Source organism: Oryx dammah, unplaced genomic scaffold (genome assembly GCF_014754425.2).
Source record: "Oryx dammah isolate SB20612 unplaced genomic scaffold, SCBI_Odam_1.1 HiC_scaffold_3, whole genome shotgun sequence".
In the NCBI taxonomy this organism is placed as follows: domain Eukaryota; kingdom Metazoa; phylum Chordata; class Mammalia; order Artiodactyla; family Bovidae; genus Oryx; species Oryx dammah.
The window spans coordinates 77,034,923-77,051,961 of record NW_024070187.1 but is presented as its reverse complement, the minus strand read 5'-3'; positions in this window follow the sequence as shown (position 1 = coordinate 77,051,961).

Below are 17,039 nucleotides of genomic sequence, written 5' to 3'. Positions count from 1 at the left end.
TCCAGTAAGGCCAAGTCTAGTAAGGCCAAGTTGTACAGTTCATGGTAAGTCATCTATCCCTTCTTGGCTAGTTTGGACTCTACCCTCAAGTATGGATGGTATCAACATGTAGGAGGTAAGGAATTTACCCTACAAGGTTGGTGAACCAGAAATCTAACATAGTCAGAAACTAATCAGATTGTATTAACAGAAAGACTTGTTGATTCAGTGTATATCTTTCCTACTGAAAACAAGAACTGAACTCATTTGTATTGGCATGGCTACTCATATTTGTATTAGCTGGGTCATGCTCTGTATCTGAGTATTAATAAACTCCTTCACAGAAAGCATGCTTAGTTTCATCATTTTAATGGGAAACAAATAATCTCACACTCTAGGCAAATTTTATTTCCTATCTAAACAACCCTTCCTTAAAATGCCTTGCCAGCAATCCACCATTATTTTTCCTTCAAAAGCCCCTGCCTATACAACCTATGCAACAGACTGATTCCAAATTGGGAAAGGAGTACATCAAGGCTGTATATTGTCACCCTGCTTATTTAACTTATATACAGAGTACATCATGAGAAATGCTGGACTAGATGAAGCACAAGCTGGAATCAAGATTGCTGGGAGAAATATCAATAACCTCATATATGCAGATGATACCACACTTATGGCAGAAAGTGAAGAAGAACTAAAAATCCTCTTGATGAAAGTGAAAGAGAAGAGTGAAAAAAGTTGACTTAAAACTCAACATTCAGAAAACTAAGATCATGGCATCTGGTCCCATCACTTCATGGGAAATAGATGGGGAAACAGTGATTGACTTTATTTTCGGGCGGGGGGCTCCAAAATCACTGCAGATGGTGATTACAGCCATGAAATTAAAAGACACTTGCTCCTTGGAAGAAAAGTTATGACCCACGTAGACAGCATATTAAAAGCAGAAACATTACCTTGCCAACAAAGGCCCGTCTAAGTCAAAGGTATGGTTTTTCCAGTAGTCATGTATGGATGTGATTGTTGGACTATAAAGAAAGCTGAGCACCAAAGAACTGATGCTTTTGTACTGTGGTATTGGAGAAGACTCTTGAAAGTCCCTTGGACTCCAAGGAGATCCAACCAGTCCATCCTAAAGGAAATCAGTCCTGAATATTCATTGGAAGGACTGATGCTGAAGTTAAAACTCCAATACTTTGGCCACCTGATGCGAAGAACTGACTCATTTGAAAAGAACCTGATGCTGGGAAAGATTGAAGGCAGGAGGAGAGGAGACAACAGAAGATGAGATGGTTGATGGCATCACCGACTCAATGGACATGAGTTTGAGCAAACTCCGGGAGTTGGCGATTGACAGGGAGGCCTGGCATGCTGCAGTCCATGGGGTCACAAAGAGTCGGACACGACTGAGTGACTGAACTGAACTGAACTGATACAACCTTACTATTATTCAGCATCTATGAATGGGTGTGAAAGGTGTCTAATGTCTTCTTTCCTTCTAAGACAAATGAACAGTTGGAAGTGTATCCCCAAATTCTCCCCATTGAGATATTAATACATTGCCACTCTTATTTAGGAACATCCCTGAGTACTATTGTAACACTGCAGAGGTCCACATTTCTGATATACCATGCAGGATGGTCTATAAACCAAACCAAACTCAGTTTTCTTTTTTCTTCCTCTGTCAGTTACTTATTGGGATCTTCTTATGAAATCATAGGTATAAATTAATGGAATGAATAAACTCATATGATGGTGGAAGCTTGGCACTCCAGGTAATGTCCAACATGTAATGCTGGCTCCTCTTACAAATCAGACTTTTGAATGGATGCTTCTAATTGGCAGAGATCTCTAATTTCATGGCCTATTTTCAAGGGAGGCTAAAAAAATAAATTCCTAGTAATCTATTAAGAAGACAAGATTTTATATGGCAAAAACCACTACAATATTGTAAAGTAATTAGCCACCAATTAAAATTAACTAATTAATTAATTTAGAAAAAAGAATACAAGGCTTATAAAGAAGAATATTCCTCCAAGATGAAAAGGAGTTTTCAAAGTGTGGTGGGCAATCATTGAGCATGAAAAATGGTCATCATAATGACATACCCAGAGATCCTAGATTCAAATGGAATTGGCATCTAATTTAAGATAATGGAGACTAAAATTCAAATGAGAATATATTACATAGTTTTGGAGAATATAGAAGCAAACAAAACAAAACCCCAGCTTGTCTGATCTAGATTATCTCACTGGAAGTTAAAAAAATTCTGCTGAAGAGAGTAATTAACTTTTCCACATTATTTATTTGCAGCATATGACATGATGACTTCATTGCTAAGCACTAAAGTTAGAAGAGTGAGCTTACATTCTAGTGGGAAAGCTTAAAGAAGCACATAATTTGAAGTCAGACGGGACTTTATGAACAGACTCTCATAGTACAGTCCCAGAAAATGAGGCAGGTCTGTTCTGACTAAATAAAAGTGAGCAATTACAGCAAAACTAGAGATAAAATAACTCTCTTCAAAGGGGAAAAAAGAATTTTTATGTCATCACGAAACTGTATGTTCAGAATTGCAATGAGTTATATCAAGTGATCTTATTTTCTAACTCACTCTTAATAGTAATTAAAGAGCTTAAGGAGATTTCTTGGTCCTTTGAGCCTTTACTATTTTCTATGCATTGCTTCCACAGTGACTAATAGCCAGGAAAGGTGAAAAAATAAAATGAAAATAACAGTCATTGATTTTCTAGTCAACAAATTATTTCCACGTTAGGCTTCTAGTCAGGTTGTAAAATGTTTCTTAGGCTAAAGATTTTTACAAAGCAGATTATCAGGCATCACCTGTCTATCCTTCTCTCTAAGAACATTCTTTAAATCAACCATACTGAGAAATATAACCTACAAACAGTAAAAAGTATCCATTTCTAGTGAATAGTTCTGAGTTCTGGAAATGTTGTACATATATGTAACCACCATCACAATCTAGATACAAAACATGTTCATCACTTTAAAATAATTTTTTGTTCCCCTTTCTATTTGATACCTCCCTAAATCCTAGCTATCATTTATCTTAATCTGAGAAAAGTTAACATTTGTGTTTTAAAATTTTTCATATAAAAATGCTGGAGTGGGTTGTCATTTCCTTCTCCAAAGGATCTTCCCAACTCAGGAATTGAACCCGTGTCTTGCATCTCCTGCATTAGCAGGCAGAATTATGTTTATCACCTGGGAAGTCCCTATAAAAGCTAACATTTTACCATTAGCTTCTAGACAGAATTTTTGTCATTGCTTCTCTCTACCTTCCTGATTTTGTCTTCTAACTGCTGACAACAGACTTCACAAGGTTAAACTTATTCTGTATTTGGCCAAACTTCATTGTGTATATCTGGCTGTGTATTGCTGTTAAATCTATAAGCACAGGTTTTATGCCTGTAAAGGAAAGTTTTACTTAAATCCTCATACTATTTGCCAGGTGTTATATTTAGCACTAACCTCAGAATATGATGCTAAAGTTTGACAAGATCCCCACCCTTATGTGGATTACAAGCTAAATTGAATAAATTTACTGTAAACCAAATCCTATACAATTAATTTTATTGACTCTAACACATCCCATACAAATCTAACACCACAAAAATCACAAAACTGTTTCAGCAGATAGAAACTCCATATATTTAACATGTATATAATTAAAAGCCCATAATCAATAATACTTACATAATCACTGTACATAAAATGAATAAAAAATTGTATGCTTTTCATTTATTTAATTAATTCAATATTTGGTTGATTTGTAACACAACATTGTAAATCAACTACATTTCAATTAATTTTTTAAATTAATTTTTTTGATTTTAAGAATTATATAATCATTATACATTCATAATATTTGAAAAGTAGTTCTGAGTCTTTCATTAAACCAATTAACAAATTATATTACAACAAAAACTCCTTCACCAATATCTGTTGTTTTTTTTTTTTTTTCTAGTATCTACCACACCCACCCTTATGGCAGAAAGTGAAGAGGAGCTAAAAAGCCTCTTGATGAAAGTGAAAGAGGAGAGTGAAAAAGTTGGCTTAAAGCTCAACATTCAGAAAACGAAGATCATGGCATCTGGTCCCATCACTTCATGGGAAATAGATGGGGAAACAGTAGAAACAGTGTCAGACTTTATTTTGGGGGGCTGCAAAATCACTGCAGATGGTGACTGCAGCCATGAAATTAAAAGACACTTACTCCTTGGAAGAAAAGTTATGATGAACCTAGATAGTATATTGAAAAGCAGAGACATTACTTTGCCGACTAAGGTCCGTCTAGTCAAGGCTATGGTTTTTCCTGTGGTCATGTATAGATGTGAGAGTTGGACTGTGAAGAAGGCTGAGCACCGAAGAATTGATGCTTTTGAACTGTGGTGTTAGAAAAGACTCTTGAGGGTCCCTTGGACTGCAAGGAGATCCAACCAGTCCATTCTGAAGGAGATCAGCCCTGGGATTTCTTTGGAAGGAATGATGCTAAAGCTGAAACTCCAGTACTTTGGCCACCTCATGCGAAGTGTTGACTCATTGGAAAAGACTCTGATGCTGAGAGAGATTGAAGGCAGGAGGAGAAGAGGACAACAAGAGGATGAGATGGCTGGATGGCATCACGGACTCGATGGAAGTGAGTCTGAGTGAACTCCAGGAGATGGTGATGGACAGGGAGGCCTGGCATGCTGCGATTCATGGGGTTGCAGAGTCGGACACGACTGAGCGACTGAACTGAACTGAACTCATCAATATGACAGATGAAATGACTTTTAAACTCCTCTGTTACTTTCCATAATGTTCCAACTTAAAAAAAAAAAAAAAAACTTTAAATACTAAACTTTATTATGAATGTGTTTCTTCTCCCAATAAAAAATAAAAGTTAAAATGAATTACATAGCAAAATATAGAACTGACTCAACAACGTGTGCAACTGAGGGAGCAAAACAGGCAAAGTCTGTATTATACATTACTCAATGAAATAGAAATGGACAATAAACTGAATGAAAAAAATATACAAGCAAAGATGGAATAGAGCCAAAGGGCTAGTAAATGGAAGGTTGTAATTAAGCAGGCACCTAGTGGATTAGAGGAAATTAGACCACTGCTGCTGTGTTTCTGCTGCCAGCACAGAATGCTTTTTAACTCAAAATAGTCAACAGCCTACCAAGAGGACTGTAATTATATATTTTTAATTTTATTTCACAGCATATAATTGCAGATAAGATAAAATCAACAAAACTGAGAGAATTGCCTACTATCAATGATATTAAGTTTAACAAGAATATCTCTGTGAGAAGAGTTACTAACTCTTAAGTTTAAAAAATTTGATTGTGTATTTGTTTCAATTCTGATCATGTGACATTCAGTCAAAGCCTCCTAGATAAAAAACAAAAGGTAAATATGTGAAGAATTTCATTGCCAGCATCCTCCATAAGAAACATCTGGCATCATAATCCTAAACTAACATATGTAGAGAGCAAACGCCTTGAGCTGAATAAACAAATTCAAAGCATCTCAGACTAGAGCATCTACATTTTGAATTAGTCCAGTTTCCTTCAGAACTCTGGGGGCCAGCTTTCACAGATAATTAAAATTCAAAGGTAATTTTCAGAGAACTTGTGCATTAGCAAGTTTCTCTTCCCTCCATGCCCCTTCTCTTCATACCAATCCTGCTGCCCACCAATGTGTCTATAATTCTCATTCATTTATCTACTTACCATGGACCCTCCCAACTCTGGATTCCCACAATAGTCCCCAAAGTTGTCTCCGTTTACTAGTCCTGATGCCAAAAACAAACATGATAACTTAAATGCTAATAGTTAATTGAATAATGTCTTTACGTGCTACTCATTCTAAAGAACATCTACCTACAACAAATCATACTGCAACAGCAGACTAGGTGGTGATGGGTGAGAAATGGAATATTTCCTACATATCAGTAAACAAAGACTGTCTCAGTCATCAACAGTTGCAGCCATGCGGCCCTCCAATATGAGCCAGTGAGCCCTGAGGAAACTCAAGAAGGAAAGAATATGGCCATTTAACAGCCATTAAACTGCAGTCACTCCCTATGGTGAACCTTGAGGAAATTCAGGATGTGAAAACACAGGATACTGGCCCCATATAGCTGAGGTGCATATCAAAGAAAGGATTTCAGTGAGCCCAGACTCTTCCATCTTCTAGTGTAAATTCCTTAACACATCTCATTTTCTTTAACTTACAATCATTTTTTGACATCCAGACTACCTGCCTTTTGTTATAAAACTTCTATATAACCTGGCACGTCCCACCTCATCTCCTTAGAGCAGTTCTCTCAGGTTGCCTTGAGATGCTGCTTCCCAGGCTTGAAGTCCTAAAAACTTCCACCAAATAAACTATAACTCAATTTTTTGGCTGTGTATGTTTTTTAAGTCAACGTGGATAACTAAGGCAAAATCTATAAGAGGCTGGAGAAAAAAATTCTAGCAATTAATGTTTTATCTACTTTAATCTCTGACTAACCCTTTCTTTTCCTTTTATTTTCCCAGATTATGTTATAGATCTGTCTGCTTCCTCTTCCACTGATACCAGCAGTCATAAAACCAATAAATTGATCATTCTGGCTGAAGGATTTTTAAAAATAAATAGGGCAAGTTAATCTGTTAGGGGAAACACTGACAAACCACACACCGTGGGCAGGTACCGCAGTAGACATTTGCATGAGTTATATTACAATAGGAGGTCCTAGTAAGGAACATTAAACTATTAATACTAATAACAAACCACCGTCAACCAGAAGAAAGATCAAAAGGAGACAGCAGACAGCAGTCCGTGTGTCCTCCCATTATCCTTCTTGCTGGAATCCATCTTGGCCAAGTGAGCAATACAAACACTACTAGCAAAGACCCTGAGTTAGAATGACTGCCCAAAGTCAACCTGTAAACTAATACCATCACCATAAAACTTGAGACTGAGAGTCACATGCCAGGACAGTTCTTCTGGGTCCATTTACCCTCCTGTTCTTTGCCCAGTTGCCCCTTCCCAATAGTCTCTTGCTTTGTCAGCACGTGTGTCTCCTCTAACAATTCATTTCCAAATGTTAGACAAGAGCCCACCCACTCTCAAACCATGGAAGGGGTCCACTGCCTGCAACAAGTCCACCTCAATCAAATGGGCTCTAGTTTACTGAAAGCATCACGTGTACTTGTAGCCAAGTACAGCTATCAGATTAAAAACTCAACCTCTCATCAAATCTTTCACAAGTAAAAGAATGAAGAGGTATGAAATTAAATACAATGGAGATGTAATGCTACCAAATACAGAGAAAGATCATTAAGAATCACTTTCTCAGTTACCTGAAGTATTTAGAATGTGATTTGTTTGGTAAAACCTAGAAGTTGTGGACTATGGGCTATTAAGTAACCATTTTTCAAAAAAGAAAATACTTGTTTTTAGATGTAAAAGCCCTTTTGCTATAATCCAATCAACCAAATTACTTATTGAATACTTAAAATTATATAATTTTAGATTGGAAGGTACTTCAGGGAAGATTTGATAAATGTTTTCACTTAAAATACAATGAAATTGGGTCCTTGAAATAAAAAACAATTTATATAGAATAACACAAGTTAAAACCAGAAGACCTATTATAACCAAGCAGGACTCTATGGGACCTTCCTGGGACAGACTCCTCCCCCACCATATCCTGTGCTTTAGCTCCCCTCTGAAATACTTGGATACCACGTGATTTTACACACACTTTTACTCACACCACTGGAAAACATTAACTACTTGATGACCATTAGTACATAGCCCCCAGGCCTACTGGAGCCTAGGGATTGACAATGTTAACCCCCTGTGACACCATCATATTACCTCACCAACAACCAGAGAATTCTTCAGAAACTGGTTACATATTCTGACATGACCCTTTCTCTGTTCAGTTCAGTTCAGTTGCTCAGTCATGTCCGACTCTGTGACCCCATGAACTGCAGCATGCCAGGCCTCCCTGCCCATCACCAACTCCCGGAGTCTAACCAAACCCATGCCGACTGAGTCAATGATGCCATCCAATCATGTCATCCTCTGTCATCCCCTTCTCCTCCTGCCCTCAATCTTTCCCGGCATCAGGGTCTTTTCAAATGGGTCAGCTCTTCACATCAAGTGGCCAAAGTATCGGAGTTTCAGCTTCAACATCAGTCCTACCAATGGACACCCAGGACTGATCTCCTTTAGGATGGACTGGTTGGATCTCCTTGCAGTCCAAGGGACTCTCAAGAGTCTTCTCTAACACCACAGTTCAAAAGCATCAATTCTTCGGCACTCAGCTTTCTGTATAGTCCAACTCTCACATCCATACCTGACTACTGGAAAAACAATAGCCTTGACCAGATGGACCTTTGTTGACAAAGTAATGTCTCTGCTGTAATATGCTGTCCAGGTTGGTCATAACTTTCCTTCTAAGGAGTAAGCGTCTTTTAATTACATGGCCACAATCACCATCTGCAGTGATTTTGCAGCCCAAAAAACTAAAGTCTGACACTGTTTCCCCATCTATTTCCCATGAACAGATGGGACCAGATGCCATGATCTTCGTTTTCTGAATGTTGACCTTTAAGCCAACTTTTTCACTCTCCTCTTTCACTTTCATCAAGAGGCTTTTGAGTTCCTCTACACTTTCTGCCATAAAGTTGGTGTCATCTGCATATCTGAGGTTATTGATATTTCTCCCAGTAATCTTGATTCCAGCTTGTGCTTCTTCCAGCCCAGCGTTTCTCATGGTGTACTCTGCATAGACGTTAAATAAGCAGGGTGACAATATACAGCCTTGACGTACTCCTTTTCCTATTTGGAACTAGTCTGTTGTTCCACATCCAGTGCTAACTGTTGCTTCCTGACCTGCATACAGGTTTCTCAAGAGGCAGGTCAGGTGGTCTGGTACTCCCATCTCTTTCAGAATTTTCCACAGTTTATTGTGATCCACATAGTCAAAGGTTTTGGCATAGTCAATAAAGCAGAAATAGATGTTTTTCTGGAACTTTCTTGCTTTTTTGATGATCCAGTGGATATTGGCAATTTGATCTCTGGTTCCTTTTCCTTTCCTAAAACCAGCTTGAACACCTGGAGGTTCACGGTTCACCTATGGCTGAAGGCTGGCTTGGAGAATTTTGAGCATTACTTTACTAGCGTGTGAGATGAGTGCAATTGTACGGTAGTTTGAGCATTCTTTGGCATTACCTTTCTTTGGAATTGGAATGAAAACTGACCTTTTCCAGTTCTGTGGCAGCTGCTGAGTTTTCCAAATTTGCTGACATATTGAGAGGATCACTTCCACAGCATCATCTTTCAGGATTTGAAATAGCTAATAGCTCAACTGGAATGCCATCACCTCCACTACCTTTGTTCGTAGTGATGTTTCCAAGGGCCCACTTGACTTCTCATTCCAGGGTGCCCCTCTCTCACCTTACCTTTAAAAATGCTTTCCTGAATTCCATTCGGGGTTTGGGTATTTTGAGCACTAGTTTCCCTGAACTAACTGATGGATGCCCTGCAATGAATGTTGCCCTTTCTGTCAGCACCACCCAGTGACAGTAAATCAGCTTTATCATGCATGGGTGAGAGCATCTAAGTTTGGTTTGGTAACATTATGCCTTGCAGTTTTCAAAGCAGCATCTTACCTTGTATGCAATGAAAACAGAGGGGTCAGTTCAGGAAAATGAAAATGATTATTGGGTACATATTTTTCTTCCTTTAAAAGTAAATAATTTTATTAACATTATGCAAAAAAACATATTCTGTACATTAAATTCTCAACAGAGTGTATTTCTGAGAGCAAGATGACTGAGATATTTCACTTTCCATGTTACATATATAACCAGAAGAGTCTGATGTAATGCATTCTTCCTGAGTTCAGTTCAATTCAGTTCAGTCGCTCAGTCATGTCCTACTCTTTGTGACTCCATGAGTTGCAGCACACTTGAGTTACCCTTCGTTAACAGCCTTAAAAAGTCTTCACTCCATGAAAACGGAGCAGGCTCATTCTTCTGCTGACTATTTCTGAGCATTCCTGAGATACCACACAGAATTAGAAGGGACACTTGCAGAAGGGACCCTTAGACTTGCACAGATGCTTTAATCTAAACCTCTGTTCCCAGTTCAATTTTAAATTACTTAGTAAAACTCAATGCTACCTCAGGGTGTTCCAGGAATCTGTGTGTGTTTTTTATGCCAAAACTTGTTTTTAATTTTAACACTAGACCTTGCATTGGTATAAGAACTTTATATGCATTAACAGATTGAATTTAAAAACAACTCCATGGATTAAGCACACTTTACTCCCATTTTGGGGGCTAAGGTAAATGAAGCACAAAAAGGCTGACAGCTATACATGCAATCAGGATCTGAATCCAGGCAAGCCTGGCTGCAAAAGTTGCACTCTGAAACATGTGCTGCCTCCATTCTCCAAGGTGCAATACATAATGGTGTTGTGTGAAACGTCAACCAAATTCATGGAATACTGGAACACCATTACTACAGAACAAAAAACTAAAGATTAAAGATAAAATGGCAGCCAGTATTGCTCCTAAATTCCTAGTCATCTCTGCCACAAAAGACCTCTTACATTCCTGTTCCTCTCTTTGTTCTCCAATTCCTCACTTTGCTGTTTCCATTTTAGGGCCACCTTTCCCATTTTCTCTGTGCCTGGAATCTTTTAAGGCCAAACCAGTTTCATCCCTCTTGAGTCTTTGATAGGCAAAGAACAACTCTAAATTCCTGTTACTCTTTTGAAGAAAGACCATTTTTTGTTACCTCTCCAAAGCAGTCTGGCATTTGAACTTCATAACTACTAAAAGACTATTATTCTACATTTACATCTTAAAAAAATTTATCTACCCCTCAGTTCAGTTCAGTTCAGTTCAGTAACTCAGTCGTGTCCGACTCTTTGCGACCCCATGAATCGCAGCACGCCAGGCCTCCCTGTCCATCACCATCTCCCAGAGTTCACTCAGACTCACGTCCATTGAGTCCGTGATGCCATCCAGCCATCTCATCTTGGGTCGTCCCCTTCTCCTATTTTTTGGGGCTCCAAAATCACTGCAGATGGTAATTGCAGCCATGAAATTAAAAGACGCTTACTCCTTGGAAGAAAAGTTATGACCAACCTAGATAGTATATTCAAGAGCAGACATTACTTTGCCAACTAAGGTCCGTCTAGTCAAGGCTATGGTTTTTCCTGTGGTCGTGTATGGATGTGAGAGTTGGACTGTGAAGAAGGCTGAGCACCGAAGAATTGGTGCGCTTGAACTGTGGTGTTGGAGAAGACTCTTGAGGGTCCCTTGGACTGCAAGGGGATCCAACCAGTCCATTCTGAAGGAGATCAACCCTGGGATTTCTTTGGAAGGAATGATGCTAAAGCTGAAGCTCCAGTACTTTGGCCACCTCATGCGTATCTACCCCTAATTAGTGCTTTTTTTTCCCCTAAAATGACAGTGTGAATACAATTCAATTTTGTTTGATATTTTTTCCTACTGTATATATTTTTCCCAAAAAAATATCATTTTTAAAATTAGAAGATATTATTCTAAATTATAAAGTCAGATTTCAACTTAGTTTTTTAGATGTCAAAATGAAAATTGACAGTTTCTAGACACTAAAATGTAATGTAGGAATATATTTGAGAACTTCTGTTAGGTCCATACCATTTCTGTCCTTTATCGAGCCCATCTTTGCATGAAATGTTCCCTTGGTATCTCTAATTTTCTTGAAGAGATCTCTAGTCTTTCCCATTCTGTTATTTTCCTCTATTTCTTTGCATTGATCACTGAAGAACTTGAACAGTAGAAGGTCCTTTCTACTTTTTCTTCCTGTGTATAAGTGATAGACTGAACTACACATTTAGGTGGATTCATGACTATTATTAGGATGTGTGATCTTAGAAGAGCAATGAAAATCAAAAAAGAAAAAAATGCTACCTATATAAACTGTTTAATGTAGTAGTTAGAAAATATCTATTACATAATTATCATTTGAAATATTATAATTAATCATCTTAATTACTTAAGATGTTTTTCAGTTTTTGAATACCAACTTAGAACCTGCTTCCCAGGTGGTGCAGTGGTAAAGAATCCTCCTACCAATGCAGGACATGCAAAAGATGCAAGTGGGATCCCTGGATCAGGAAGATCCCCTAGGGAAGGGAATGGCTACCCATGGCTACCCACTCCAGTACTGTCGGCTTCCCTGTAACTCAGATGGTAAAGAATCTGCCTGTAGTTCAGGAGACCTGGGTTTGATTCCTGGGTTGGGAAAATCCCCTGGAGAAGGGAATGGATACCCATTGCAGTATTCTTGCCTGGAGAATCCCATGGACAGAGGAACCTGCTGGGCTACAGTCCATAGGGTAACAAAGAGTTGGACATGACTGAGGAACTAACACTACTACATTACACCAAGTTAGTACTGGATGAAAACTACAGACTATGGAGAAAAATACACATACACATATACAAAAAGAATTGTTTACAAAATGACAGAAAGTTGATCTTTAAAAGAGGTCCATTGAGCTCTAGGGTTAAACTGTAACATATTCTGCTATTTTTTTAATTTTTATTTTGTATAGCTTATTAATATTACTTTTATTAATGAATATATTTTTCTAAATTTGGACATATTACTACATTTAATCAAATCAAAGTTATGTTCAATTGTAACACTCATTATTCTACACTTCACAAAGAAAAACATTATTCAATTTTAATTATAGGATGCCATTGATTATAAGATGCTTCCAGGTTTCAGAGATGTTAAAAATGTGAAAAAGTGCATCTTAGGATCAATGAATTACAATAGTTCTTCTTTATTTTAGATATAAAAAATTGCTTTCATTTCAGATAAATGAATATATGAAATATTGATATTAGGTCTTAGAGCCTTCTCCATTTTTCATTATTTTCCAAAATTGAATTCACTTCCCTTCAGAAATTCATACACTTGTACTTAATGTTATTGTAGACTTATTATTTTCAAAAGATTATTTTAGCATGTCTGACCTTCTCCTGAAACCTCCTGACCTTTTTTTCTTTTTTTGCTTAAAATGATATCTCAAGACCCAAGCCTACCCACTGCAGGAGGTAGTATAAAATGAAGCAGAGGCCAACCAGGCTGCAATTTCTAGAAGCAATCATATTCATTCTCTGATTTCTGAGGTATTCTACCATTTGATATACTTCAGGGGAAATTTCTTTAGAGTCTAGATTCGAGATGTGTACCATACCACTCCTACTTATAGTGATTTTTTTGTTCAGCCTCACACTGATGTAAAAGTCTACTATATCCCTGATCAAAACCTTTGCTTCATACCAGTCCTAATGCTATCCTTTTGATCCAGCTTTACCAGAGTTATCAACAATATCAACATTAACTATATAGGTGGCAAGGTTTCTTATCTAGAACATGTTTTTTGGACCTGAGAGTTATTTCTCATTTCTTTATAAAATATATTTCTTATCATTTTCATTGGCATAAACCAAAGGTCAAAAGTCAGAGATCAAAGAAAAAGCTGAAAAAGACTAAAAACATTAACATACAGAGAGCACTAAGTCATACCAACTTTCTGCAAATGTCCAGAATGAAATCAAAAGTGGCAATGTTGACAGGATTAGCCTTATTTATGCTTTGATATATTTAATTTGCCAGATGCTCTGGGATAACAATAATAATAATCCACATTTTTATATATAAAAATTTTATATACTAAACAAAAATTTTTTAGTATATAAAAGATTATATACCATGTGCTTCCTGCTAGCTCAGAGAGTAAAGAAACTGCCTGTGATGCAGGAGACCCAAGTTCGATCCCTGGGTTGGGAAGATTCCCTGGAGAAAGGAATGGCCACCCACTCCAGTATTCTTGCCTGGAGAATTCCATGGACAGAGGAACCTGGCAGGCTACAGTCCTTAGGGTCACAAAGCCTCAGACATGACTGAGTAACACTGACACTATATACTATAGAATGCCAAGTTTAAAGGACATCTTTAGTTTCCCATCATTCAATGTTTCTTCTTATTTAGTGGAGGGGATTCTTAAATTGTTTAAGTCTTGGATGAAATGTAAATTGTCACACTGAAGAGATCGGATACTGTTTCTCCATTATCTTGAGAGTAAGGGTCCAGGCACTTGATCTAGTATCAGTCAAGTGAATGGTATTACTTTTAATACTGAGTCTTGGGGTGGACATGAAATCTTGTGGTATGAAGACAAAGGCCTAAGTTTTAATAAATTCTCAAGGGGCAACTTTCACTAGCATCAGTATTTTGTCATGGAGATCAGATCAGACAACTTTGCAGTGTGACCAGAGCTAGGAATCTTGATGCTGAAGCTTCCGTGTTTCCTATTCATTCTCTGAGCCTGGTTTTTTAGTCTGCCCAATAAATCTGAGAGATGGCCTATATGTGTAGGTGTTCTCAGCCACCCAGTTGTGTCCAGCTCTTTGCAACCTCATGGATTTAGCCCACAAGGCTCCTCTGTCCATGGAATTTTCCAGGCAAGAAGACTGGAGTGGGTTACCATTTCTTACTCCAAGGGATCTTCCCTACCCAAGAATCAAACCTGCGTCTTCTACATTGTCAGGCAGCTTCTTTACCATTGACCCATGTGGGAAGCCTGATGGCCTGTTATATTTCCAAGAAATTCATTTTCAGATAAGTTAGCTAACTATTGTTACTGTCGCTTACAATCCAGAATCGAGACTGATTAACCATCAGTTCAGTTCAGTTCAGTTGCTCAGTCGTGTCCGACTCTTTGCGACCCCATGAATCGCAGCACGCCAGGCCTCCCTGTACATCACCAACTCCAAAACCTGTCAGATTATATTGAAAATATACATAAATTTGGGATTATTTTGAAAAGTAGAAAACATACATGAAGTAAATATATTTCCCTTAAAAGACTTATCATCTTATGTCTGGTGAATGGTGAAAGTGAAGTCGCTCAGTCGTGTCCGACTCTTTGCGACCCCATGGACTGTAGCTTACCAGGCTCCTCTGTCCATGGGATTTCCAGGCAAGAATGTTGGAGTGGGTTGTCATTTCCTTCTCCAGGGGATCTTCCTGACCCAGGGATCAAACCCAGGTCTCCCGCATTGGAGGCAGACGCTTTAACCTCTGAGCCACCAGAGAAGTTTACATAAATTTGGGATTATTTTGGAAAGTAGAAAACATATGTGAAGTAAATATATTTCCCTTAAATAACTTATCATCTTATGTCTACCTTGTATCTAATATTTAATATAAATTATATGAGAACTAGAATTTTAAAAGATAATTAAGATAGTTTAAAAGATTAATATTTAACCAGTAGTACTATTAAGATATGTTACAAACTGGGGATGAAATAAATTTAGGCCTTATACTTTAAATCTCTGATTCCTCTGCCTTTTCTAAAACCAGCTTGAACATCAGGAAGTTCACGGTTCACGTATTGCTGAAGCCTGGCTTGGAGAAGTTTGAGCATTACTTTACTAGCATATGAGATGAGTGCAATTGTGCAGTAGTTTGAGCATTCTTTGGCATTGCCTTTCTTTGGGATTGGAATGAAAACTGACCTTTTCCAATCCTGTGGCCACTGCTGAGTTTTCCAAATTTTCTGGCATATTGAGTGCAGCACTTTGACAGCATCATCTTTCAGGATTTGAAATAGCTCCACTGGAATTCCATCACCTCCACTAGCTTTGTTTGTAGTGATGCTTTCTAAGGCCCACTTGACTTCACATTCCAGGATGTCTGGCTCTAGACTAGTGATCACACCATCATGATTATCCAGGTCATGAAGATCTTTTTGGTACAGTTCTTCTGTGTGTTCTTGCCACCTCTTCTCAATATCTTCTGTTTCTGTTAGGTCCATACCATTTCTGTCCTTTATCGAGCCCATTTTTGCATGAAATGTTCCCTTGTATCTCTAATTTTCTTGAAGAGATTTCTAGTCTTTCCCAATCTGTTCTTTTCCTCTATTTCTTTGCATTGATCACTAAGGAAGGCTTTCTTATCTCTTCTTGCTATTCTTTGGAATTCTGCATTCAGATGCTTATATCTTGCCTTTTCTCCTTTGCTTTTCACTTCTCTTCTTTTCACAGCTATTTGTAAGGCTTCCCCAGACAGCCATTTTGTTTTTTGCATTTCTTTTCCATGGTGATGGTCTTGATCCCTGTCTCCTGTACAATGTCACGAACCTCAGTCCATAGTTCATCAGGAACCATATCTATCAGATCTAGGCCCTTAAATCTATATCTCACTTCCACTGTATAATCATAAGGGATTTGATTGAGGTCATACCTAAGTGGTCTAGCGGTTTTCCATACTTTCTTCAATTTAAGTCTGAATTTGGTAAGAAGGAGTTCATGATCTGAGCCATAGTCAGCTCCCAGTCTTGTTTTTGCTAACTGTATAGAGCTTCTCCATCTTTGGCTGCAGAGAATACAATCAATCTGATTTCAATGTTGACCATCTGGTGATGTCCATGTGTAGAGTCGTCTCTTGTGTTGTTGGAAAAGGGTATTTGCTATGACCAGTGCATCTTCTTGGTGAAACTCTATTAGCCTTTGCCCTGCTTCATTCCGCATTCCAAGGCCAAATTTGCCTGTTACTCCAGGTGTTTCTTGACTTCCTACTTTTGCATTCCAGTCCCCTATAATGAAAAGGACAACTTTTTGGGGTGTTAGTTCTAAAAGGTCTTGTAGGTCTTCATAGAATTGTTCAACTTCAGCTTCTTCAGTGTTACTGGTTGGGGCATAGACTTGGATTACTGTGATTTTGAATGGTTTGCCTTGGAAACTAATAGAGATCATTCTGTCATTTTTGAGATTGCATCCAAGTACTGTATTTTGGACTCTTTTGCTGACCATGATGGCTACTCCATTTCTTCTGAGGGATTCCTGCCTGCAGTAGTAGACACAATGGTCATCTGAGTTAAATTCACCCATTCCAGTCCATTTTAGTTCACTGATTCCTAGAATGTCGACGTTCACTCTTGCCATCTCTTGTTTGACCGCTTC